Source organism: Heterocephalus glaber, unplaced genomic scaffold, assembly GCF_053883595.1.
Source record: "Heterocephalus glaber isolate CG9 unplaced genomic scaffold, H.glaber_assembly_v1.0 deba00001550, whole genome shotgun sequence".
NCBI lineage: Eukaryota > Metazoa > Chordata > Mammalia > Rodentia > Bathyergidae > Heterocephalus > Heterocephalus glaber.
Window position 1 is genome coordinate 4,819,251 of NW_028258343.1, and position 27,292 is coordinate 4,846,542.

The 27,292-nt window shown below is 36.4% G+C and overlaps 1 protein-coding gene across 11 annotated transcripts in view; it reads right to left on the reverse strand.

The window, feature by feature from the left end:
* The window catches only part of Reps1 (RALBP1 associated Eps domain containing 1), an 86,994-nt gene that overhangs the window by 51,551 nt on the left and 8,151 nt on the right, over positions 1 to 27,292 (reverse strand). The gene's annotated exons all lie outside the window — the stretch shown is intronic.

Here is a 27,292-nt window from a genome sequence, read left to right on the forward strand (position 1 = left end):
GAATGCTTCTGTTTGCCAACTGAATTGTTCATGAGTTATTGCTGTTCAGACTCAACAAAGATAATTTCAAATTGTGGTATCTATACTCAAAAAAGTGGGGTGGATTTGTATTATACACGTTATGAATTTGTCTTAAAATAAGCACTATATTTCGCTGCCACTTGTCCAATAATACAAATTCTTGTATATTTAACATGTTCATGATGCGGCTGTAATTTGTATGTCTTGCTTCTAGGCAGCTTGAACGAGTGCTGGTACCATGCTGCAGGATGAATAGTTATGCATTTATCACCAGTGGTTCAAGCTATCTTCTTTTTCTTGTAACATTCAAATCAAGGTAAGGTACCTTTTGAGATGTTGTAGAACTAAGTCTGAAGAAAAGTATTTACCGAACTATAAAAATAGCACCTATCAATGTTTAAACAATGCTATTACAAAACTACTAACCATTTTTATATGCACAGAAAGAAAAGTCATGTCTGTTGACTGATCATCAGTACTGGTAAGAACTGCTGGTTTTGCTATGAAGGGACATACACTTCTTTGGAAATTTAAAAGGGCAAAGGAAATTTTAAAAGGCAGGTTATATCATTAAGGGTACTGTGAAGAAAAGAAGGCAGAATTAACAAAAATTAACAAAAGGCTACATAACCTTGCAGGCCATGCAGGCATTTTTATTGTGATCACTGTCTTCCTCTCCTCTTTTCTGCCTGTTGTTGCCTTTGGAGGGATCATTATGTATCTTAGATACCCTCTGCTGATAAAGCAAAGCATCAAAGCATGCCAGGTATATGCAGATACAAGGAAGATCCCAAAAGAAAAGTCACAGTAGTTAGTTGACATTCAGGTGAAGATATCCAGGGAATGGTTAGAAAGGAGGAGGTGGTGTTCAAGGGAAAGCCAGAATCTTGCTTTTTAAATTTGTATGTATTAAAAGTTTGAGTTTGTTAGCTATGTGCATTTATTCCTTTTCCTGTGAATTATCCAACTTGTCCTCTACTGATTTTAAAATGAGTAATGAGTCTTTATTCATCTTAAGATGCTTTATTTATATTATGGATACTGACCTCCAAATGTCATGGAATTCATTCATTCATTTACTCTGTGCTGATTATGTATATGTGGCTCCAACAGGAAGGAAAAGGCCAGGAAGGAGGTGAAGGCAGGGCCGGGGAGGAGGTATGGGGTAACAGATGAAGACTTAGGCAGAAGCTCCTTCATCTTGTACACGAAATTTCTCAATTTATCTATTTTTCAACTACATTCTTACAGTAGTACAGAATTTTATAATTTTTGTACAGATGTATCGTTTTTCTCCTTTATGGCTTTTGGGTTTGCTATATTTGCAAGGTCTTTATAAATGTTTTATTATGGATAATTTATGACTAATACTAAAGATATATAAGTCTGACTAAACTGGAATTTACTTTGGAGTGAAAATCAAGTTCTCTTTATCCTATTTATTTACTGATCCTATTTATCTTCCTTTTCTAGTATCTTGAAAAACTAAGTTATGGTTATTTCTGACTCCTCCTTTACAGTTCTGCATGGCTATTCTTGGATATGTAACACATTATTATTATTTTTTTTTTTTGGTGCTGGGGATCGAACTCGGTTCCTTGTGCTTGCACAGCAAGTGGCGAAACCACTGAACTAAATCCCCAGCCCATGAAACACATTATTTTAGTTTGATAATAAATATGTGATAGGGTTAGTCTACCAATGATTTCCCCCTTATTTACAATGTTCTGGGCTGTTGTCATATTCCAAATAATGTTTCATTTGTCAGAATAAATAGAGATTTTACTAGGGGGATGGCTATTTATTTATAATATCATTCCAAACTTTAACAAGATCATTTTTAGTCTTCTGTCATTAAGCACGATACTGGCTAACACTCTACAACACCTTTTAATGTTACTCAGTTACTCTCACACTTCTGAGTTTTATTTTTGGTTTCCCATTTTTCAAAACCTACCAACAGATGTTAATTTTATCATGTGCATTTTGGGTAGAAAATTTTAAAATCATATTTTTTTTCTCTTTGTTCTGTTAATATGTATACTAATAGAGTACCTAACAGGAAACTATCTTTTCATTTTTGGGATGAATTTTACTTAGTCACAGTGTATCTCTCTCCAAATTCAAATTTTTAACCACAATCTTTAAACCAACTTTAAAAAAATGCAATCTGTTAAGTTTTGGCATTGGTATTATGCTGGTTTTGTAAGCCAAACTAGCTAGTCTTATTTTTTTCTCTGTTCTGAAATATTTAAAATAGATCAGAAATTAACCAGACACTAGTGTGTGCCTGTAATTCCTACACTCTGGGAGGCTGAGGCAGGAAGACCAGAAGTTTAAACCTAGTCTAGGCAACTTACTGAGACTTTGTTTCAAAATTTAAATAAATAAAAAAGGGCAGGTGACATAGGCCAGTGCAAAAGTCCTGGGTCTAATCTACATCAACAACAACTATGTGTTCCATGAATATTTGAAAGCATTTACTATGATTACAGGCTGGGCTAATATGTATCTGAGTTCTTTTCTATTATTGGAAATAAACTAGTTTTTCTATTTCTAAAATACCTGGTAATTCCCTAGAGACTCATTTATCACCTCCAAATTTTGAAATTTATTGGTTCAGCATCAACAAAGTAGTCTGATTCTTTTAATTTCCTCTTAATCTTAATTATTCATATTTGTATGCATACTCAGTCTTTCTCAGGCAGACAGTTACCTAACCACAAAGAACACTTGAAGCATGTGCTAGGGTACAGAGCCCCAGACCACTTCCAGTAGATTACTAATTCACCTATGAAACCCAGGGCCAGTTGCTGGTTGCTGAGATACTAGTGATAGCTACTGAACATTAAGCTTTCTTTTTGAAACAGGGTCTTGTTATGTGGTTCAGGCTGGCCTTGAACTCACTATGTACCCCAGGCTGGCCTCAAACCCATGGCAATCCTCCTACCTTAGCCTCTTGAGTGCTGGGATTACAGGCATGCACCACCACGGCCAGCTAAGCTTTATTTTCTTAACACTACAAGATCTACATGACCATGGTACAAATAAATGGAGGATATGAAATTAAATTTTCTGTAATTTCTTTAGAATTAACAATTCCTTTCATATATTCGAATTTTTTCTACATGTATATAAGCATACAAGAACATAAATAATACGCAGTACATATTTTAGTCACATTGTACATGATTTTATTGTATTAAAGATCTTTGGGGACAGGGATTTAGCTCAGTGGTTCCGCCACCTGCCTCGCAAGTGCAAGGTCCCAACTTTGATCCCCAGTACCAAAAAAACCCACTTTGTATATTAGCATACATAGGTCTTTCTCTTTTAGATAGCATTTCACTGTATGAATATACCTATCATAAATTAACCAATCACCTACTGAGGGCATTTAGGTTTTTCCAGTTTCCTTATTACAAATAATTCAATAAATATTTTTGTGCATGTCTCTTTTGTGTGTAACTATAAGACAAAATTCTAGAAATAAAAAACATTTTAAAATATGACAGTCAAATACTCAAACTTTGATTATAACATCTTACTGGCCAACAACAGAGAGAAGCTAATGTTGTCATTGACTTTATTAGTTTCAGAAAGAAATATCTGGCCTAGATGAGCTGGAATTGACTTATTTTCTAAATGGTCCACCATTCAATAATGTTTATCAAAAAGCCATTGAGGGCTGGGGATGTAGCTCAGTGGCGCCATGCCTGTCTGGCAAGTGAAAGGTCCTGAGTTCAATCCCTGGGCGGGGGGGTGTTTGGCACAAGTACAAAAAGCCATTAGACTGCATTTTTTTTTTTTTTTTGGTGAGAGAGAGTCTTGCTATGTAGTTCAGGCTGGCCTCAAACTCGCTGTAATCCTCCTGCCTCAGCCTCCTGAGTGCTGAGACTGTAGGCATGCACCACCTCTCCTGGCACATAGTGCATTTTAATACCTATACAGAGATCAATGACAATCACTATTTATAGACAATGACTATATCATATGCAGTATTTTAACAAATTATATAACTTTACTGTGCCTCAATTTCCTCAAATGTAAACTAAGGAAAATAATATGCTTCCCCATTTGGTTGCTGTGAGGATTCAATGTGACTATTCAAAGATCATTATTACTTTTCATTTACTACCCTACCCTACCCATTGTGGATTTTATATGGTTAGGTACCTTAGAGACTAAGTCATTCTTGAATACCATATTTTCCTGAGACCTCAAAATTTATACCTTTGAACAGGAACATGGATTTTGTTAGAACTTGTGTGTGTGCACTAGGAAATAAGGCCAGGGCCTTGTGCATGCTGAACACACTCTATCATGGAACTACACTCCCAGGTGGATTTTATTATAACTTTATTATAACTAAAATATAAGATGCTATCATGCCTTCATAACTATTCTGAACTTCCAGTTTAAGCAACATAAATTAGTACATTATACAATAATGTAATTACAAATTCAGGACCTTTAAGAAAACATGCAATGTTTTTCTTTTATATAATGGATTATCACTGTTAACACAGTTTTTGTTTTCTTTGTAATAATTTGTGACTTTCCCCTTGTTGCCAAGATATCATTTTTTGCTCTATCAGCAGTCTCACTGGTGCTTTCTGCTTTGTACGCCATGGATTTAGAAACAGAAACAAGTTTTAAAAACTGTATAAAACAAGAATAGTTCTTTATAATGACCCAAAGAATTTTCCAATGAGCAAAGTATATGAGCAGTATTTTTAATATCCAGATATATGTAAGGATAGGGAAACTAATATTTAGTGAGTACACATAATGTGTGGTAAATCTACACACCGTGGTAAATATTCAAGGTATTCCCACCTAATCCTTAAAAACAATGAGATGAGCTGGGGATTTAGGCAGTGATTCCACTGCCTGCCTTACACTGCAAGCGTAAGGTCCCGAGTTCGATCCCTAGTACCGAAGGAAAAGAAAAGAAAAAGAAAAGGAAAAGAAAAAAACAATGAGATGGAATTGGTACAATGATTATATGAGGAAGAAAGAGAATTAGACTGACCAAGTAACTTGCTGAAGGCCAAATTTATGCCTTTCTTCTACCATGACACACTTCCACTCTTCCATGGTGGTAAGAGCAGTTAAAGCACAGGCAAGCTCTCCACTGCTGTGCGCTGAACGTGGGGTGGAGGAGATGCTAACAACAGTAAGGCTGTGTAAAATTCATTTCTTATGTAAGGTGAGAAAAGACCAAAGTAAAGTACATGCCATTCTCTGTATATTCTTGAATTCATAAGCTGAATCACAGAATATGAGACTCAAAATAAAAGAGGAATACACTGAAATTATATATAATATTGCAATAATAATACTAAGAAGAAGAAGAAGAAGAAGAAGCAGCAGCAGCAGCAGCAGCAGCAGCAGCAGCAGCAGCAGCAGCTGCCAAAGTAGGAATTCTAAAATGGAAATTTTACTAAAAAGTTTAACAAAATATAAAAGAAAATAAGATCTTCCTTTTCTAGTCATTATCAGTTTTAAAAGTGAGATCACTCTGGTACTTCCAATGTTATAAAGATTCTTTGGGTTAAGTGAAACTGGGACAGTAGACATGCTGTCTTTGTTGATGGCTTAAAAGCCTGGACAACTTGGTCCACCTATTTTCCTTGAAGGGACAGGCACATTTCCTCTGGCAGGGAGTCATTCTAACTTCTATGGTTCTACTAACTTGTTAGACTAGTCCCTATAATTCTGTGCCTCCCTACTAACATAGGAATATCTGTAATGGAGATTCACATCTACTAGAAAGAAGGGAATAATTAAAATAACCTACTGTTAGAAAGGGTTTTTTTTTATTCTACTCAAAGCCTAGAAAAACACTCTAAATGTTGGCTACCATTGTCCTCATTTCAAAGGAAAACAAAAACAAAAACAACCATGATAAGGGGCACAACCAAGTTTCAGAGCCAGGGTAGTCTGCGTTCAAAGTCTCTCCACACCCAGCTACATCCAGGTCATAGACAGAGCTTTAATCCTGGTGTGCTAATGGAGTAGCCCTTCCAAAATTTATTCCTTCCAAAGAAGACCAGTCAAGTTAAAAGGACTGCAGCTGAGTCAACTAAAGAAAATTATAGGGCCAGGGATTTAGCTCAGTGGTTCTGGCACGTGCCTTTCAAGAACAAGGTCCCGAGTTCGACGCCTGGTACCAAAAAAGAAAAAGAAAATTATAGCCCCTTTGGAGATTTTAGAATGCATTTTTAGCTTACATGAGGCACTAAAACGTCCTATGAACAAGACCCTTTTCACTGACCATTTATTAAAAGGCTTCAGAACCAGTAGTCCACGTCTCACATGCTCTGGGTAATACTGGGGAAGAGTGCTGGATGCTCTAGAGCAGTGTTTCTTGATGTTTTTGGCCTCAGGATTCTTTGTACATGTTTTTAAAACTTTTGTTTTGTGGCTTATATTTATTGATATTTACTAAATTAGGAAATTCAAAAATATACATCTATAAATTCATTTAAAAACAGTAATCCTCTGCACAAGCTCAAGGACCCGAGTTCGATCCCCAGTACCCCCTGCCCCGCAAAAATTAAAAAAGTAATTCTATCACCTGTAACATAGTTTTATGAAAGTAACTATCTTCCAAAACTAGAAAAAAAATTTAATGAGTACAGTTTTAAAAATGTGCGAATTTTCTTAATGTCTGGTTTAGAAGACGCTCGTATCTGTTTTCAATATGTGTTATATTGCTTTGTTTAAAATATAAAAAGGAAATTCACATTATATAGAAATAGGTATTAGAAAAGGGAGTGTTTAGCCTTTCAGGTATTTTGGTATTATTATTTAATCCAACTAACTCAATAGTTCTTGCCTAGAGGTTATTTTCAATATAAATTCCAAAGTCACATCAATAAAACTCTTCTGTAGTCTGACATTAGAATCCATCTGTGTCTTGATAAACTGTACCTACACTGACCATTTGTAAATTACTGTTTTAATTATGGAGACCTTCCAAATATGACATATTTCATTTATATTTTTGGAAATCACATTTGCTAATACCACTGATCTCATCAGAAAAGTCACTAAATATTGGAAAGCAGTTAAGCACATGTGGCAGACAAAGTTTTTTAAACTTCTAATTTTCACCAAAAAGCTTGAATTTTATCATTAGCAATTATGGCATCAGGTATTTTCCTTGAAGAAACAGAAAATATCTGCCCCAAACTCAAATCAGTTATTCTTTCAAGAAAAATGATGAAGAAAATGGTTTAACTCAATAGTTACTTTAACTCAGTCAGTAATACCATACTTCAATATGAAGCAGAAATGTGTTATGTATACGTACCCTTTTACCACACAAAATATAAAAAGATGTATGCTTAGGGTCAAGATTTAATAAAATTAATAGTTTTTATTGCAACACAAAGGACATTCTTAAGTGAAACTGGATTCTTCACTACATGGCAGTGGGTACAAAGCACACACTTGCACAGTAGGACTTGGTGCCTTGATTTAAGCTAAGGAACTAGCAGTTCACACCATCAATGCAAGCATCAGCACAGTACAGAGGAAAATAATATCGTACTGTTAGGAAAACAGTTTTCACTTCACAGAACAGGGGTGTGTGCAGGCCACACTTTGACAAATGTGGTTAGAGACCACACCCTCCTCTTCCACAGAGCTGGGGGTGGTGCAGTGAAGAGGGATAGCTCTGGTATCAGTGACAACTGCTGATCCTCTTCCCTTAGAGCAAACACTGGAAACACAATGTCCAGGGATACAAGTCAGACACACGAATTAGCGAAACCGGCAAGTCGAGGAAAGTAATGAATTACAGAATAAAGACAGCAGCTGTTACACAAGAATGCCTGTCCAATGATGCCATCTTGAGATTTTTTTTAAAGCTGACTATCTGGACTATTCTGTTCCCATTTTCAAATGCTAATGTGAACTCACAAAACACTTGGACTATCTGTGCATTCTGTCCAGAGGGTGTTCCATAATACAGGAAAAATAGCAATAAAGTAAATGGTAAAATTGCCTAATGTCCCTTCATGTTCTCTAGCAAGTAGTTGAAGGTAGTATGAGAAAAAGTGAAACCAAATTTCATGAAAGATAATCATAAACACAAGCATTATTAAATATTAACCTGTACTACTTGCATAACAGTCCTGGAGAATTTCAGTTGCCTAAGATTCAGATGCCCAGAAAAAAATTATTCTCAGGTCATCAATAAATTAGTATATTTTAGCTTTGTATAAGATCGTATCTACTGCGCAAACGCAAGGACCCAAGCTCAATCCCCCGTACCAAAAAAAAAAAAAAGATCATATCTAGCAAACTGACTCAAGGCACTGAGACAAGAGAGAGGAATTTCTGAAAAATGTATCATCTCATCCTTCACTGGTGTACGAGGGACAACCCTTAAATACATATGCCAACAGTGTAAATTCTAAAATACCTCTTTCAGTAAATCAAGACTGCCTGTTGCTACTGGGCTTTTCCACTGGGCTGCACTTCAGTAGGTTTTGCCCTCAGAACTTTGTTTAGCTGCTGTTCTGTCATATAAGCCTCAGTCCAAATGCTGGGTTCTCAGAAGCCTTCCTTGAGCGCCCTACTGTGAACGTACTTACTTCCAGTATCTCCCAAAAGAATGAGACACCGCAGAAAAGGGAAGGCCACTTACACTCCTAGCACCCTGAACAACTCCTGATGAACAGAATCAATTTATATTTGTTGGCAGGATGAATGAATAAATAAAATATTATTTATGGATCAGCTCTGCTATATTCTTTCTCCACTCCCACACACAAACTACCAAATTAATAGTCCCTAAGTATGGCTCTGAATAATTTTATGTTTAAAAAAAAACACTCCAAATTTAAGCATTCAAAGTTCTTCTCCATGCTACATCCCCAGCCTTCCTTCCCAATCATCTAGTCTAGGCTCTGCTAGCTCTGTAACTGCTTTTCCCTCCCACAAGAGGATACTCCAAGCTACATCTGCCTAATGAAATTACACCCTTCTACCATGAACCACCCAAGATTTTCCTCCTTCTTTAACTGGTACACAAAAACATAAAAATTGTACTTTTCTTTTTGTTTTTGAGACAGGGTCTCACTATATAGTCCAGGGTGGCCTTAAACTCTTGATCCTCCTGCCTCTCAGCCTCCTAAGTTCTGGGATTACAGGCCTGAGCCACAATGCTCAGCTTCAAAATTATACCTATTGATGGGGTAACATGCAATGTTTTAATACAGGTATACACTGCAACGTTTAAGTCCACATAAAATGCCTCCTTATGTATTTATTATTCTCTATGGTGAAAAGTTTCAAATACGTTTCTTCTAGTCCCTGTCCCCCCCACCCCGCCCAGTTCCCCCGTACTGGGGATCAAATTCAGGACCTTGTGCTTGCCAGGCAAGCATGGTGCCACTGAGCTAAATCCCCAGCATCTTCCAGCTTTCTGAAATATGCATACCTTACTTGCTGTCTACGGTCATTCTACCATCCAACAGCACAACTTCTTACTCCTATCTAAATGTAACTTAGAGGCCACTGATCAACCTCTCCTCCTTCCTACTCTCCCAATCTCTGGTAACACCAATCTACCCTCAACTTATATGCAGTTAACTATTTATATCGACATCTGAGTGAGATCGTGCAGTATTTGTCTTTCTGTGACTGCCTATTTCACTTAGCATAATGAGCTCCAGATCCATCCACATTGTTCCAAATAGAGAATTTTTTTGATGGCTTAATAATATTCCAATGTATATTTGTACATTTCCTTTATCTATTAGAAGCTGATGGGCACTTCTTCATTTGTTTCCTTTTCTTGGCCATTACGAATAATGATGCAATGAAAATGGGAGTACAGATGTGTCTCTGACATACTGATTTTTACATTCTTAATGGATTATTAGATAATTTGGTAGTTCTAATTTCAGTACTTTGAGGGACCTCCATACTGTTTTCTATAAAGGCTGTACTAGTTTACATTCTCCCACGGCAGTATACAACAGTATCCATATCCTTGCCACCTTGAAAAGAGTGAAACTAGATCCCTATTCTCCCTCCAGTTATAAAAATCAAATGGATTAAAGAATTAAATATAAGACCTAATACTGTGAAACTCCTAGAAGAAAGCATAGAAGAAATACTTCAGAACACTAGAACAGGCAAAGAATTTTTGGCAAAGACCCCGAGAGTACAAGAAATGAAAGCAAAAACAAACACATGGAATTGCATCAACCTAAAAACTGCACAGCAAAGGAAACAATCATTACAGTGAAGAGACAACCTACAGAATGGTAGAACATATTCACAAACTGTACATCTGACAAGGGGTTAATATCCAGAAGGTATTCCAAAAAAACCTTGATTAAAAAAAACCTAAAACATAAAAAATTTAAAAAAATAAAATACCTAAAAAAATTAGCAAACAAACCTGCAGACATTTCTCAAAAGAAAACATACAAACGGCCATCAGGTATGAGAAAATGTTCAACATCCTGAACTATTTTCTTTCTGTCCTACTCCACAGCCAAATGACCTTTTATGCTCCAACTTCTTCCATCCCAGTCACCTGAATTTTCTGTGTAATTATATTGCCCACATCACACACTCCCTGGCAGCCTCCCCCCACTGCGCTCCTTAGTTAGCGGCACAGAGACAAGAATGTGGTCACACTGGAACCCACTGCAAGCTCTAGCACTGTTCTCTGCACATGTTCGTGACTGTTGAAGAAAACTCTTCCCACAGTGCCCACATCCATCTGATTTACCACATTCATTCTGTTTCTTCTTTTAAACCAGCTCCTTCCTACTTTGAAAGACCATTTTCATCATGTTAAAAATGAAGCATTTTCTAATACTAAACACTTCTTTGTCCACGGCAGTTCAGATTATACACGATCTGTGAATACTTCTGTATCATCTTCGGCACCACAGTACATTGTTGCAAAGGGAATAAATGGGCCAAGAAAAAGTCAGGGGACAAGGTGGACATGAGAAATTCACTAAAGCCTAGTCATTCCAAAAGGGCTTGATTTTCTTTTTGTTATCAATACAGAATATGTTTATCTTTGTGGACATTTTTCTTTGTTATAAAAACAATTTCACTTAAATACTTAACACAATCCAACAAAAAGCTTTGTAACTCATATCCATTACTGCATTCCTAAATGACTTTTGGTGATCAATGCCACTGTTAAATTCCTTTTAAACTCAGGTCTCATAGAAATGCAACTGAACCAACCCTTTTGAGATACATACCAGGGTAATAGAACAAATGGTTCATTCACTTTCACTACATTTCTTATCGCAGACCTTCTTTTGCTTTTTTTTTTTTTTTTTTTTTGAGACAGGGTCTTGCTATGCAGTTCTGGCTGGCCTTGAACTCACTAGCCCAAGCTGGCTTTGAACTCCCAGCAATCCTACTCCCTCAGCCTCCCCGAGTGCTAGGATTACAGGTTTGGGCCACCACACCTGGCTATCCCAAATCTTTAATTCTTATTGCTTTGCTTGCACAACTCAAGTGCTCTTTTGTTTTCAAACCTGAATGTTTTAAGACCAGTTTGCATCTTTCCTTTCTCCTGCTATGCCTTTATCTTAATACTTACAAAAATAGGAAATCTCATTTTAAAATTTCTTCCACCCAAATCCTTATATACAACTTTTATTTTCATCCACTTTCCTACTTCAATGAGGGCAAAGTTTATCAGATCTTTCCCCAACAGTTTGTCCTTAAGTAAAATAAACTGTTTTATGTTGTCAGGTTGACATAGGATGTATATTCCCACAGACTATCTCAAAAATATGTATAACCGGGGATTTAGCTCAGTGGTTTCGCTGCCTGCTGCACAAGCGCAAGGACCCAAGTTTGATCCCCGGTACAACAACAAAAAAATGTATAAAATCTGTCACAGAATTACTTAGCTAAATAGCAAAAATAAGACTTCTCTTGCTTTATGTCAGGGATTAAAATTCAGAAATATTAGAACCACACACACAAAAAGATCAGGTAATACATATTTTTTGTGGTATTAGATAATGAATCCAGGGTCTTCACATTGAGCTACATGCCAGCCTATTTTTTATTTAATTGCCCAGTCTGGGCTGGAACTTCTGATCTTATTGCCTCAGCCTCCCAGAATGTTGACATTACATATGTGCACTGCCTTGCCCAGACTGTTTATTTCTTGAGACAGGGTCTTGCTAGGTAATGAAGGTTGGCCTGGAACCTACTATGTAGGTCAGGCACCATCTTGTGATCCTCTTGACTCAGCCTCTCAAGTACTGGGATTGCAGGAGTGTGTCACCATACCCAGCTTGTAATGTGTACGCTAATTAGCTCACTTAAGCCATTCTGTCACATATACACATTTCAACACAACATGCTGCACATCATGAATATAGTTTTTATTTGGACCACGAAAACCAGAAATTAGATGAATACCAGGTAAGTACTAACTTCCTTTTAAGCATTTGTATAAAAATATTTGAAAAGCTTACTCTTAATATGAAACAAAACTATGTATTTTCAGGCTGAGGATTTAGCTCAGTGGTTCTGCCGCCTGCCTCGCAAGCACAAAGACCTGAGTTCAATCCCTGGTACCAAAGAAAAAAACAAAAACCAAACTATGTATCTTCTATAACTTTTCAGCAGAGAATGTTCAAACACATTATGTATATATTCCCCCTACTATCATTACATAAATTATCTAAGAATTCACCCTCATGATACAGATTACTGCTATAATAAGGTTTAAAAGCGTTTTCATATTTTGTTTGTTTTTTTGGTACCAGGGACCGAACTTGGGACCTTGCACTTGCCAGGCAGGCAGCGGAACCACTGAGCTAAATCCCCAGCCCCTTCTTCATATTTTGAAGAGAGATTTGATCCAATCCACTAAAAAAAGGAACCATAAAGAACATGTTGAATAAAATAATAACAGAAAAGGGGGAGGGGGTTTAATGATTATGGAATTCTTGACTTGAAATTCTAGATACTAGGTAGTTTAAAAAAAAGATTCCACTTAGCAATATCTGACTCCTACTTGTTGAACTATAAATTCTACCTGCTTTAGGCAATTCAGTCTCCTACTGAGAATCTATTCTGATAAGATTAGTACATACTGACCAATAAATATTCTATTACATATCACCAGTATCATAGTCATCAGTTACATAAACAAATAAAACACTTCTGATAGCCTAAAACATAACAGCTCTAACATGAAAAATAATGACTATCTTTCAAGTTTAGCAGCAGTTCAATCCAAGTCCCAAATTACCAATAAAATAAACCTTTGTATTCTAAATTAATGACTCAAACATCCTCCTAACAATAAACTGAAACCGGGTGTGATGGTGCATGCCTGTACCCCAGCACTCTGGGATGCTGAGGCAGGAGGACTGCAAGGTCAAACCCAGCCTGGGAACCTTAAGTGACTTGGCAAGACCTTGTCTGAAATAAAAAATAAAAATGATCTGGGGATGTAGCTCAGTGCAAAGGCCCTAGGTTCAATCTCCAGTACTGGAAAACAAACAAACAAACTGAAATACAGATTAATAACAAGGAGAAAAATCATTAAAAAAATGGTTTGAAAATTACTAAAACTGTTTAAAACTTAAGCTAAAAATAGTATTATTTGGCTGCAGGAGATGCTGTTGAGCTATGAAAATAGCCCAATAAAATAAACTGAGTAATCTACACAAAGAATGACTATAAAATTTCTATCTAAACTGGGGCATTTGTAAGAATGAAAGGGGGCATTACTTATAATTATTCTTGGACAAAAGGCTTAAGCAGGACTTTGTTAAGCAAACTGGCTTATAATTGCCCTTCCAAAACCCCACTGAAGACTAATGATTCCACTTAGCCAATAAAGTGCATATAATAACATGAAAAGCCAACATTTGTAATCTGTTCTCTTATAATATGCCATATAACACATTAATGTCTTGATTAAGGAGCAATATTTTTCAGGAACCAGTTACTGGCCTGCAAACCCTTCTGTTTTCATACATGGACACCTATTACAGAGCCACATCTAGTTAATCAAACATATTAAGAATAACAATAGTTTATAACAAAATATTTAAACACAGTGGGCCAGGCATCATCCTAAGCACGTTCTAGCTCATTAGTCTTTGTAACAGCCCAGAAAGTGGTGAGGTTAAAGATTTTGGAGTATGTTTTTTTCAGAATACTTTTGGCCTGCAGTATGTTGTCATTACTGCTCCTTTGGTAGGAGAACCCAAATTCCACAACTTTTCATAAACACACAAAACAGAGTGGAGCTGTGAAGTGTCTGCAGTGACTGAGTACAATCAGGGTTAAAAAGAATTAAGCACTTGTGATATGATTTCTGGTGTATGTGTTACCAGAGGTCAAGCAGCAGCAAACATGGGCTCTGGGAAGATTTCTTTATTGATGATAAAAAAAAATACTCCAGGCTTAGGACAATCCACTAACAACCTGTTGTAAAGATCATTTTAGGGTGAAGATAACAATAAAAAAGATGATTATTATGATAATAACTAACATTACCTGCATATACGTACTGCATGTAGTACTATTCCAAGCTCAGTAAGTAATATATTAACTAATCTAATCATCCTAATATCAATATGGGATAGGTACTGTTCTACATATGAAAAAACTGACCATCTGGTAAGTTGCTCAAGGACAAACAGCAACAAAACTTGGACTGAAATTCATGCTCTTAATTACCTTATAAGGATCATAACTGTCCAGTGGTATATTCACATAGTAAGCTGTATTGTAAGAGTCCAACTATATTATCTCATACAAAAGTTAAGTTTCTGGTGGATAGGTCTCAAAATTATTTGGTCTGTTTTGTTGTTGTTATTGTTGGTTTTGTTCTTTTTATTTGTTTGTTTGGTACTGGGGATTGAACCAGGGCCTCACATCAGTTTTGATAGGTGTCTGTTATGTGAATATCAGTGCCATATATCTCAAGATTTTTCCTTTAAAAAATTAAAAATGAGCCTAGGGGGACAGTGGGGGTGAAGTGGAAGAACTCTCCTACATTGTTGGTGAGAATGTATAGCATAACCACTAAGGAAAACAGAATGGAAATTTCTAAGAAATACCATTTGACCACTCTTTGGCATATTCCAAAAGAATTGAGGACTGCCTACAATAGTAATGAGTGCGTACCTATGTTTACGGCAATGCAATTCCCAATAGCTAAGCTGTAGGAATAACCTAGATGCCTATCAACAGATAAATGGATACAGTGAATATGGTATAAATATAAAATGGATACTACTTAGTCATAAAGAATGAAATCATGTCATTTGCAGGAACATGGACTGAACTAGAAACTGCCACATGAAATGAAATTAGCCTGACAATTAAATATCACAGGATTTATTACATGAGAAGCCTAAAAAATACATAAATAAATAAATACAGGATTAAAATAAAAGAGAGAGAGGACAAGAAACCAGAAAGCTGACTTCTGGAGACAGGACAGTGCGGGGGGGGGGGGGTATGGAACTGAAATTAAGATATGTTAAATACATGTACCAGAACTTCCCAAAATAAACTGTCATCATCTAATATAACATGTATTAATAAATTTTTTAAATATTAAAAGGTTATGTTTTATCACTAAGATCTATTCTAATGTAAATGTTATTTCTCTCAATGTTAAATCCATAATTACAACACAAGCTACCCTCTAAAAAATCCATTTCTGCCAAAATGTCAGACAATACTATTATAAGATATGTAAAACTCCTTTTAAAAATGACACAAATGTATATTTAAATAAGAATTGTTATGACAATCAAATATACACAGGGTTAAATTCACTTTACTGAGGATTTATACAGAGACACATCATTTGCTAAACCTTGTCCTGTAAATCAAGCTCCAAAAGAAGAATAACTTTGAAATTCAAGTGCAGAATGTGTATTTTGTAACTGAATTATATTTTTATTAGATAATTTATAATGAAAAAACTTCCTGCTCTCTAATTTTTTAGATTTTGTATTAGGGAAAATTTTATTTCCTATAGAACACCATTTTGAGAAAACAGAGGGAGGGAAAAAGGGAGGGAGGGAAAGAAATGAGAATATGAGGCTTGGCTTACTCCATTAATTCTATACCTAATATTTTAGAAATATAACTAACCCACAGAATAAAAAATAATACTGTCCTAAAACTAGGTGTACCTTACAAAATAAAAATTGGAAAAAAAAAGCAATAAATGTAACCATGTAACTAATATGAGACCATGATACTACCTTAAAGAAATGTCGACAGATTATAAATTTCAACAGTTTATTAGCATTTTACTCAATTAAAAAAGTATAACACATAGCACTTCATGATGGATTCAATGTCAGTGCCTTCAACGTTCTGGGTTCTATTACTGCCTTCCTTTTGAATTGCTATAACTGCATGTTGCAATAATTTTAGAAAAAGTGTAGCCCACAGTAGTTTTGTGAAACATTCCTGTTGTCTCTTCCCTATTTTCCATAATCACAGTATGAGGATGCTTGTGTACTCAGTAGATGCTTAATGAACACGTGCAAATATCGCAATTCATGATGATAAGAACAAAGAAAAAGGCCTCACTATCTTCCAAAACTCTTTATTCTTCCTAGGGGAATAACAGTAAATGCTAACAGCTACACAGCACTATTCCAAATACCCGACACTATTCCAGGTACTTTACAATTCATTTAGTCCTCAAACAATCCTATGAGGCAGATGCTTTATTATCCCCATATGCAGATGAAAAAATTAATGGCCAGAGAAACTAAGGTCCAGAGCATTTAAGTACTTGCTTCACAGTAAGAACATCTAAGAGTTAAACTGCAACTTAAAAATTCTATCAAAGATTTTTAGCTGACTGAATGAGAAATAATGACAAAGAAAAACTACCATTTATTTATTTAGTATACCATTGCTAATTTAAGACAACCTGCAAAATGACTCTAAAAGGTAGGCATTCTTTTTTATTTTATAAACCAAAGTTATGATAAAGAGAACGTTTTTGCCCAAGGTCATACACAGAAAATTAGAAGGGCCAAAATAAGAGCCCTTCTTTGTGCTTCTCCAAAGCCTGGCTTCCCCCCCACCCAATGCCAGTGTTTCCAAAGCTTCAGACACTTGCATTATCAACTTCACAAATTCTGCCATGTCCATGGACCACCTGCACTACTATGAACTTAATATTTATTCTTTAAGTCAAGAAAGGAGCTTTGTATCATAATATAAATGGAAAATAAGTATCACTTGAAATAGAAAATTTAAAAAATAAGCTCAACAAAAAACACTGTATCTGACAGTCTATATCTGGAAAAATTTTGGCAGTAATTGATTTTTAAAGATTATGTGTTTTCAGAGGGCAGTTGTCTTGCAATTGTAGACTTTAATATAACATTCAGAGAAGTAACATTTGTACCAGAACAGATCTTACTGATAAAATCCAAACCTTCAATTTTAAAAAATAATTATTAGCGATGTTAATATTTCACGATGATGGGACATTCTGGTACATGCATTTAATATATCTTAGTCAACTGCAGCCCCATTTCCTCCTCTTTCCCGCTTGTCCCTTCTTTTATCGCCAAAGTTTACCTTCTGGTTTCCTGTTCTTGTATTTCTTAAGTTTCTCATATAAATCATGTACCAAATACCATTATCTGCTAAATGTGCTTGCAGCCACATCAAGGCTATCTGTTCTTTATTAAAAGTAACTGGTATTAAAAAGGTATTAACCTACTAACACCAAGCTGAAATTTTCTTCTTAAATAATCAGATTTGAAACACCATTAAAAAGAGAAGTTTTCTCACTATGTGCTTTTACATCTTGCTGGGTACATATCCCACACTGGGAAACAAAATATCAAGCATGAAGTCTTTGTTACATACTTGTATCTTAGAGAATGCTCTAACAATAAAGAGATAAATGAGTTACTAAACTGTAATTAGCAGCATTGGGCTGCGGATTTAGCTCAGTGGTTTTGCTGCCTCCACCTGCTACGCAAGCACAAGGACCCGAGTTCGATCCCTGGTACAAAACAAAACAAAACAAAACTGTAATTAGCAGCATTATAAGAATGGCTAATTGAAATGTTGCATGAAGTACACTTAAAAGTACATACTAGGGGCCAGGGATTTAGCTCAGTGGTTTTGCCGCCTCCGCCTGCTAAGCAAGCGCAAGGACCCGAGTTCGATCCCCAGTACCAAAAAAAAAAAAAAAGTACATACTGGGGCCTGAGAGACTCATAAAAAGTTCTAACACACAACACTGTTCTCAAAGAACTTCTAGTTGCAAGTAATACAACCTAAAAAGATGAACCATGATATAAGGCTAGTTTTAAGGATCAAAATGATTAGTGTCCTGAGCACAACTTTTGCCATTAGATGAAGCTGGATTTCAATGACAGCTTGTGTTGAGCATATAGCCTCCCTGGAGCTCCAGGACTCTCATCTAAAACTGGAAATAATACCTATCTGTAAATTTAAAGCTAAATGTATATCAAATAGCTCAGTGCCCACTATAGATGAATATATAGTACTGTTACTGTCAGAACTAAATAGAGAGATGTTAATATGAGTCACGAAAATATCTTTTGAAAGAAACTTGACTTGGACCTTAAAGGAAGGGTAGGTTTTTGTTAAGTCAAAATAAGATAGGCAATCCAATGAGAAGGTACCAATAAGTCAAAGCAGGGATTATAGTGTTGGCCAGATAGTAAACTGGAGCTAGCTAGTGAGGGCTCTAAATGTGAAGCTAATCTTCACTGAACAGTTCTGAAGAGTATCATATAATTTTTGATTCAAGTATCTTTTCTTCAGCAATTACAGAAATGCTCATTAAGATTTAGGAAGCCACTGCAACAGTTTAGCAATGAGGTAGTCAGAGCTGAGATAGGAGTAACTCCAACAAAAGAAAAGAATGATTAGCTGAGACCTTTTGAAGAAGAATCTTCACTGTAGGAAGAATATCAGGAAAGGAGGAGTCAAAACTGATTGAACAAGAGATAGCATGAAGCCCACCCAGATCCCAGAGACAGAATATTCTAGTATCATAATGAACAAAAAGACAATATCCACCAAGACATTATCTGGTGTCATTTCCGAGAGGTAGTAAAACAGAACAACATCTAAGAAAAAGTCTGCAAGTTTGGTCAATAGGATGAGTGATTTTTGAGGACATCTTAAAAGGCGGGGTGGGGGGCTTGAAACTGGGCTGGGGATGTGGCTCAGTGGTACAGTACTTGCTTACCATTGGTGAATCCCTGGGTCCAATCCCCAGTAAAGGGGGAAAGGGGAGATGAAAACTTGCTAAAGGACTGTAGGCAGAGTACAGGGTAAGAGTGAAAAAATCTGAGTCATTTATTATTTGGCAGTAAAAAGAAAAATAGTAAGGCAGATCGATTGGAAGGGTCAAGTGAATAACACCAGAAGCAAAAAGGAACACTATGTAGAAAATACCCAGGATACAATTAGTAACTATGACAATTACAGTTTTGCCATGTTAGGTGTAAGTGTGAAACACCAGGTTTGGATTCACTCCAGAATCAAGTGTTAGAGAGAAAAATGATTAGGGAAGTGAAAGATGTCTGTACCTAGGTGTTCAAAACTGTGTATAGTAAACAGAAAACCAAACCGTAAACTCCCTATCTCCTGCCATGAAATCATTAGCTTTCTGAGGGGAGACAGTTTCTACTATTCCTGTGGGACTTACAGGAATCATGACAAATAGTACAATCTTAATTTTGATGTGGCACAAGTCTCAATGATCTATACTAGGAAATGTGCTATCCCTGTGTAAGAGTGCACCCTCATTTCTAAAATGATTTATGGTCCTCCACTTGCAGCAAATGCTATAGAAATTGTGCTTACATTTTATAAATGAAAGCATATGCTACGGTGCTAAGATATCTAGATTCTAATTTCTTAAATTGCCATTAAATTCCTAGTTTTTTCTTATAAGAAATTTTCACCCTGTTACTTAAAAAAAGAGGGGGCACGTTTTAAAAGGGAGGAAGAAGAGGAACTGGCAATATCTGCCAGCAAAGTCAGAACTTGGACAATTCAGTGGTATTTGTTCTGTTCTTGCTGCCTCTCTCCTCATGCCCAGAATGTTGATTGGGGTAGGGAAAGAGCACCCACAGTGCTGGGCAGCGATATCCAAGGCAGCAAACTTTACCATTTTCACTTTTTACTTCCCTGGGCAAGGAGCTGAGAATGATTTTACCTCATCCCACAATAGCAAGGCTAAGCAACTGGCTCACTCTAAAAAGTTGTCTATGTTTTCTAAACATCTACTGTGTGTTTTTGTTGCAACCTTATGAGGTCATGAAAGAAAAGAAATCTGCTTCCAATACTGATGGGATTTAGATATACTGGAGAACCAACTAAGAAATAGCATAAAAAAGCGACAGCCTAAATGAACAAAAAAGCCAACAGAGTACAAAACACATACAAAAGGATGAGTGTAAGGCAAATCCAAGTCTCACTGAGAGTGAAGTTGTTCAATTCAGTATTTCCAGAGTTTATAAAAAAAATCAGGTTTTAAAAAGGAGTAAGAATAAGAATGGAGTGAGGAGAGAGTACTGCAGATGAGAAGAGTAACACAATGAAAAGAACTGATAAAGAACAAGCTAGCTGTGTGGGAAACAAACCAGATTTGCTGGGCTGGAACACCGAGTCCATGCTAGCAGAACAATCAGAAACAAGCCTGAGATGTGGGGGTGAGCTGGCAGAAGCTTTTACAGCTGGTGGGCATGACTGCTCAGATTTAACATGCTTTCCCTCTCACCTTGTATTTTATGAGACTGTTACACTTTTCACCCAAAAGAGTTAATTAGATTAAATGAGAAACTCTACTGACCTGACTTGTCTACTACTATCTGCTCACTGTCCAGTTTAACAACTGGGAATTATTCCTCTGAAGGGCAGAAAAACTCAAGTGAGTTTAATACAAACATGAGCCATTAAATCTTTTAAAAAATTAAGAGAACAACCTTGAGGTAACAATACCTTAATATCTTTAGTATGCATGTTCACTGTATCTGACCAGAGTCACCTGTACAGCTTTAAACATACTAGCAGGCATACGCACAACCTAAGTGAAAGAACTGTGTAATCTGGTCTCAGAGGTTCTATATTTTTCAAAAGGCTCACTCATTGTCTTCTGGATTTTTTAAGCCAGTGTGACAAAAAGAATAGGCTAGGCTACGATTCATCAATGTACTGCTGAGGAATGGGGTCCTGTAGCATGAAGTTAACAAGTCCAACAACAGGCTTTGGGTGCCTAACATGAACAAAAAGATGAGAAGTTAAAACTAGTCCTCAAGGTGTTTGCCACCTATCACCAAAAAACCAAAATAAAACAGCCACACAGGAAGAGGACACTAAAAATGCACACTGTATACAAGGGCAAACACACAGGACAATGTTGGAAGATTACAGGATGGTTTCCTGACTGGGATGATCAGAGAAAGGTACACTGAGTTAGCTGCTGCAGGCATGGTCACACACACTTGTAATGGCAGCACTCATGCTAAGGCAGGAGGATCAGGAGTTCTAGGCCAGGCTAAACTACATAGTGAGACCCTGTTTTGCAAACAATTCTGAAGCAAAAATCTACAACACAACACATGGTACTTTTCCATGCAAGTTTTAAGATGATTATTTCAAAGATCTTTCAAATTCCCTAAATTACATCTACAGATGTTCTTGATGACTCTGATTATTTAGATAAGTATACCTGGTATAAAAATTATGAAGGAAACCAAAAGACAGTATGAAAAAATAAACCAGTTTGTAAATATCTAAATATAAAAAAGAATGCATGAGAAGGATATGCTCTGGATCCTAAGAAAGAATATATTCAGTTCGATTAAACAATAATACAAAGAATATAAAAGAAAAATCTACTGTGAAATGGTTAAAAGTCTAAATTAGAAACGTTTTGAGAGGAATAATATACAAACTTGACAAGATGTAATTTTTCACTTGTATGCCTCCATGAAACTCAATGTTGAGCTGTGTAGCAAATGACGGGCTATTTTTTTCCATGACACTTTCCTCTGGCTTCTCTGTTCATTTCCCTCCAAACCCTCCAGTAGCTGCCTCAGGCGCCTTCTTGGTTTCTCCTTTGTTTCACCTAACAAACGCATCCTGGCTGATTTATTCATCCTTTCGCATAAACTGCCATCTATATGCTAAGGATATCCAAATCATGGTTTAGAACTTTCACCTAAGTTTTATTCTTCTGTGGAGATAAGCAGGCCCTCAAAAAATATCAAACAGGCTGAGAATGTGACTCAGTGGAAGAGCACGTGTTTAGCATGCACAAGGCCCTGGATTCAATCCCCAACACCAAAGGAAAAAAAGCCAAATGAAAGGATCTTGAATAACTTTGATTTGTCATCTAACTATGAAGTTTAACAATTTATTAGAATGTTATACGTCTAAGTTTTAAATAAATGTTTTAAATATTTATTTTAATAACATCAATAATTTACTTAAGTAAATTACTGAAAATAATTAGTGTGACCCAACATTTATCTACAAATATTCTGAAATATACTCAGGCAAAACAAAGGAGAGAACTTGTTATAACTGTTAGACCCTAATAGGGCACCTAGAAGTGCAGGAAGACTGTACATGTTAACAATACTACCCTACAGAAATGGGGTCCTTAACAAGGTTGGTAAATGTTAAATAATGAAGCCTGGCATGGTGGTGCATATCTGTAATCAGAGCACCCAAGAGGCTGAGGTAGAAGGACTGCCATGAGTTGGAGGCCAGCCTAGGCTACATAGTGAGTTCAACGACAGCCTGAACTATACAGCAAGATCCTGTCTCAAAAACCAAAAAAAAAAAGGTCAAATAATTTTAAAGAAGATAGTTGAGGAACTTAAGAGTATTGTATATGTTAGGGGGTAAAAATAACAGATGAAAGTACAAAAATAAGTGTTAATCAGGCAACAGGTTTTTATTTTTAAGTGACTGCAAATCCTTTGGACACAAAGTTAGTGGCATTTAGTTGAGGGGTTAGCCTTGGAGCTCCAAGAGTCCAGCCCATCCCTAGGCATTAACATCTCATTGTGGCTTGTGGTTCTCATCTGACACCCTCATCATAAGCCTGACAGGTTTATTATCCTCCCTTTGTTTATAAGAAAACGTATGCTCTTTATGACAGTCAAGAATTGGTAGATTAGTTCATTCATTCTTTCTTCTCTCTTTTTTTTTTTTTGGTGGTAGTGGGAATTAAACCTCTAGATAAGCACTCTACCACTGAGTTACATCCCAATAACCCCCTCCCCTCATTAAATTTTGGAACAGAATCTCCCTAAATTGCCCAGGCTTGGCTCTAGCTTACAATTCTCCTTGGTTCTGCTTCCCAAGTAGTTGGGATTGCAGGTTTGCACTACTGCAACCAGCTTAGAACTGGTACAGTGTTGAAGGTTTGTGGACAAATTCCTTGAGTGAGTGTTAGTTTTATCCTGTAGCAACTGCAGTACCATTTCTTTAGTACCAGTCACAGGGCTCTAGTGAATTCCCAGTCTCCATACGTTCAGAATATTTTTTAAAATTTAATATCTTGCCAGGGATTTAGCTCAGTGGTGCCACCATCTGCCTCACAAGCAGAAGGACCCGAGTTCGATCCCGCATGCCAAAAAAAAAATTTAATATCTTCTAATTACATCATTCATTAATTCAACAAAAACTACTAAGCACCTACTATGCCCCAGAGGATGCATTGGGGCACTAGTTGAATTAACTGCTAAATATAGGACATTTCAAACACAATGAAGATAAGTTTGCATTCCTCATTTTTAGTAAACTGCCTTATTCAGTAACCATCACAAAGTCTGCAAAAGCTTCTAAAGCCAACCAGCTACTATTCTCACCCTTTCAAATGATCACTAACCTTGCTGCCCAGATGAAAAGAACATTGCACCTCAGTATATTCATAATTCTGCACTGTCTTCCTAAAAAATCAGGCCCTCCTCTTTATTTTTGTTAATAGTATCATTATTCTGCAAGATCCGAAGGATCAAGACTTCAGAACCATCCTTTATTGTTTTTTAGTGGTAAACTTCATATCAGGAGAATAAATCCTCATTTTAGTTATATAGCAAAAGAGCAAAATAAAAGCAACCAAGGGATTGGAGGTAACATTAAGTTCATGCCACAAAAAAACAAAAGGTATAAGGCTAGGCTTGAAGAACAATGGACAATTTTTCTCTAAAATTAATGCTAAGATACTCCAAATAAAGAGTTTTCTCATAGAGCAGAGTGAATGTAACTTACTTGATCACCTTCTAAGAATCAGATACTGTGCTAGACGGTTACATGTTACTTCAGTTTACATTATGAAACATGCAGAATTGGTATAATCATTCATCTACAGAGAAGGAAATATTTTCAAGAGAGGTTAAGTTACTTGCTCAGTATGAGAAGTTAATAAGCACCAAATGGAGATTCAAATCTGAAACTGTTACATTCCAACGTCTATGCTATTTTGACTAAACTCAATGCTTGCTGACACAGAAAATTACAAGGCTGTTGCAATTAAACACTTTTCTGTAGAATATAATGAAGTGCTCTAAAAAAACCTGTGAATTCTTCTAAATCAACTATTAATAATATACCAACACACACTCAAAATAGTCAAACCTCTGATCATCCTAATCACAGAGACATCAGGGAAACAATTTCTTTTTTCAAGAACAAGATATTTCTAGTTCCAAACACAACCTTTTGCAAACCCACAGACAAGAAAGAAGCAAGTCACTATTAGAGCAGCACTCTTTACAATTATTTTTTATCCAAAGGAGCATACTAATATAATTCTAAGAATGGAACCCAAGATACAGCTACTTATACAAAATCAATGATTACAAATAAAGACACCAAGATTCTTTTATATATTCTAAGACAGACTTTTATCATGTTGGGAATATGCAGATTTTTCCCAATCTGTGTCTTGTCTTTTTATTTTAAGTATCCTCTGAAGTGTTAACATTTTTAATTATTTAATAAAATCCAATTTATCAGTTTTTTTCTTTGATGGCTCACGCTTTTGGTATATCTAAGAACTCAGCCTAAGTCAAGGTAACAAAGATTTTCCTCTTTTTTTTTTTTGGTACTGGGGATTGAACTCGGGTCCTTGAGCTTGTGAGGCAGGCGGTGGAACCACTGAGCTAAATCCCCGGCCCTTCCCCTATGTTATTATCTACAAGTTTTATAGTTTTAAAGTTTCACAGTGAAGTCTATGATCTACTTGAGATAATTTTTTGTGTACAGTGTGAAGTATATACAATATATCGTTTACATTTTTTAAAACTTGGATATCCAATTGTTCCAGAACCACTGGTTGAGACTATCTTTTGTCCATTTACTTCAGCACTTTTCAGCAATGAGCTGACCAGATGTAAGGGATATTTCTGGATTCTCAAATCTGCTCCACTGATCTACAGGGATCTATGCCAATCACATTCTCTTGATTACTATAGTTATTACAGGCAGCTCTTAAATTGGGTAGGGCAAGTCTCCTACTTTGTTTTTTTTAAAAATTGTTTTGACTATTCTAGGTCCTTTGTATTTCTTTACTAATTTTAGGATTGGCTTGACATTTTCTACAAAAAGCCTACAGTACTGGGATTTTGTTGACTCTACAAATCAATGTAGGAAGAACTGCCATCTCAATATTTAATCTTCCCATCGATGAACATAAGATTACCTCTCCATTTAAATCTTTACAGTCTCTGAGTAACTTATTACACTTTTTAGTACAAACATGGTTTTTTTTTTACTAACTTTATTCCTAAGTATTTTAGATCTTTTTGATGCTATTGTGAATGTATTTTTCTTACTATCATATGCAGATTTTGTATCACTATTACTCTATTAATCTTGCCTCAGTCGGTAGAAAAAATAGAAGCCGTTAAGTTGGAGCATCCAACCCCCCCACCCCCCCACCCACACCTAACTCTGTATCCCTACTTGCCTCGGAGCCCATTTTCTCCTTCTTTTCCTGTTAAAATTGAGGAAGTGACCCCTTCCCATCAAAGGGCTCTATGTGCGCAGTCAGGATCCTGACCATCCTTGCTTTCTCAATGACTTTTCTTCTTCCTTTCCTTATCAACTCTAACTAAAATCATGCTGCAGTATTTCTTACACTCAAAAAGAAGCAATTACATTCTTATCCACCTCCAGCTTCTACTCTATATCTATTCTCTTTATTGACAAGTTTCTTTAAGAAGCTATATACACACCCCACCTCTAATTCCTCAGTCACTGTATATCTCTCAAGTCATTCAAATCGAGCATCCATCTCCACCAGTCCATGAAACTGGCTTATCGAAATTAACAATGACCTCCAAATTACCAAATCTAATGGCTACACTTCTGCCCATATCCTCTCAACCTCTCAGTCAAACTCAATCCAGGTGACTATCTCTTTCTTAAAACACTTGCATTATCACATTACAGGGTCCCAATTTCCCTCCAACCATTCTGGCTATCCTTAACCTCCTTCCAGTGACCTTCTAAACAGTACCAAATAATTTCAGTGATTAAAGTAGAGGAGGGCACACAGCTGTGGTTTTTTTTTTTTAATGAGCCTGCTTTTCCACTGGATGGCACTCAGCAGAAGCATTTACTACACCTCATAAAGATCTGAAAGAGGACTTCCAGAACTGGTTCAGAAACTGGCAAGAACAATGGGATAAATGTGTTCAAAGCAAGGAGAATATTCTGGGGGAGATGAATGGCCATGTGTCTTTTAGTATTATAATTTTTAAAAAATTTAAACTGCATTTTGTGACAAGCCTTTGCTATACGCACCCACACCATCCTGTGCTCCAGCCACCTAATTCAAACCACTGATGACTCCTGCTGGATCACTACATATCCACTGGCCACCTACTTCTGCACGCCCCAACATTCTCGCTTTGTTTACACAACAGCTGGAGTGATTGTTCAAAATATAATTCAGGTGTTACTCCCCTGAATAAAACTTTTAATATATTCCCATAATTTTATATATCACCATGTCACATAGATATTCAGAAACCATACAAACTCAGTTGAAAGCCCCACACGTTATATTCAAGAACCTCTGTAATTAGGCCCCAGTCTGCCTTTTCCACTTGATCACCCATCAGGCTATGTGCAAAATCTCTGCTTCATCTCTGGCCCCTCTCTGTGGGTTATAAGATTAAATAAAATTTTTATATATTCCCATTAAAATCCAAACTCCCTGCAGTAACTGGTCCCT